We start from the raw sequence: 1,985 nt of genomic DNA on the forward strand, positions 1-1,985 counted from the left end.
ATGCTGAGTGAAATAAGTCAATCACAGAAGGACAAATATAGTGTTAGTTCGTCGTTGTGGAGGGCCAAGGAAAGGTTTAAATATAGAAGGAAACTTTCTTTGTTGGTTGCCGGGGGGGCATTGCAAAAAAAAAAAAAAAAAATGCATCAAGTCATGTCATTTTAGTTTCATGTATTTTACTGTACATTAATTATATTTCAATAAAATGCATTCAAAAATAAATAAATAAACCAAGGGTCAGAAGTTAGAAATAAATAATAAAATATTTATTATAAAATAAATAATTTTTAGAAAAGCAACGGATAGGTTGGATAAAACCCCAAAACAAAAAACTTGTGCCATTAACTCCAACTCAAATGACCCCATGTGTTACAGAATAGAACTGCTCCCTAGGGTTTCCTTGGATGTAATCTTTACTGAAGCAGATCGCCTGGCCTTTCTTCCACAGTATGAACCACCAGCCTTTTAGGTTAGTTGTCAAACATAAACCATTCGCACTGCTCAAACGAGATCTTCTATTTACTAAATGAACAGGTTGAACAATGGCTTAGGGTTGAAGAGATAATAAGCAAACTCCATGACAGGCCAGAAAAAAAATATCCAAACTGCAGCCAATACAAAAGGGAGGAAAGTATGACCACTAGGATGAGAGATATGGAACTAGTGAAGTCTAATATACATTTAATGTATACATTTAAGGAAAGACAAAATGTTGCAAAGGTAAAATTTAAGAAGATAATATTTAATTTCTAAAGAACTGATGAAAGATACTAATCTGTGAATTCAAAAAGCCTAGGGAACTTGAGCAGAATTACCAAAAAAAACCCAAAAACCTTGTACACAGATATTTCATAACTGCAATCTACCAATAACAAAACAAAGATCTCAAAAGCAGCCAGAGAAAAAAGGCAGATTATTTTTATAAGAAAGAGTGTGACAATAACTGAACACATCAGGGGCATTGAAGGGCAGTGAAAAATATCACCAATGTATTCAAAAAACGTAACCAAAACCAAAAACATCAAGCACACTGCCTTTGAGTCGGATCTGACTCATAGCAACCCCTCCTTGGGTTTCCGAGGCAGTTACCACTCTGGAAGTAGATTGCACAACCTTCCTTCTGAGGAGTGGCTGGTGGGTTGAACCACCAGCCTTCTGATTAGCAGTCAAGTGCCTTAGGCACTACATACCAGAGCTCCTTAAAATAAATCTTTATGGAAGTAAACTGCCTCATTTTTCTCCTTCAGAGCAGCTGGTGGGTTTGAAATGCTAATCTTTTGGTTAGTAGCTGAATGCTTTAACCACTATGCTACCAGAGCTCCTCCAAACTGGTAGAGGGTTAAATAAATAAATAGACCAATAATTGCAAGAAAACGCAAGAAAGGAGAAGGAAAAAAAAAAACAGCACAGACAAAACAATAAGCAAAAAATGAGATGGAAGATTTAAATGCAAATCAATGGGTAATTGTGTTAGACTGGGTTTTCTAGAGAAACAAAACCAGTAAAGATTATATATATATATAGAGAGAGAGAGAGAGAGAGAGAGATTTATCTTAGGAAAATGGCTCACACACTTATAGAAGCTGGCATGTCCAAAGTTCCTGGATCAAACGTCAAGCTGGAGGCTCTTCCTGACTCTTGCAGTCGCAGGGGCTGAGGAGCTCAAGGCTGGCAGGCAGTACACCGGCTGCTGACTCCAACAAATGACGAATCCAAGATCTCCAGGCCGAATGGTGGGTTGTTCACTCAGGGACAGTTGTAGGCGGCACAACAGAATCCCGATCCACAGAAGAATGGTCTCTTTTCCCGGAAAGTCCATAGATATACTGGAAGAAGCCCATACCCCTAGGGAAACTCCCTTTCAACAGATTGCCTGCTCAAAACACAATCATCTGATCCCATCATGGGAATAACCACATCACAACAGCTTAAACCACACAGAATTGTGGTCCAGCCAAGTTCACACACAGCTCCAACTATCACAT

This window comes from Orycteropus afer, unplaced genomic scaffold (genome assembly GCF_000298275.1).
Source record: "Orycteropus afer afer isolate SDZICR_OR568_19922 unplaced genomic scaffold, OryAfe1.0 scaffold00179, whole genome shotgun sequence".
In the NCBI taxonomy this organism is placed as follows: Eukaryota; Metazoa; Chordata; class Mammalia; order Tubulidentata; family Orycteropodidae; genus Orycteropus; species Orycteropus afer.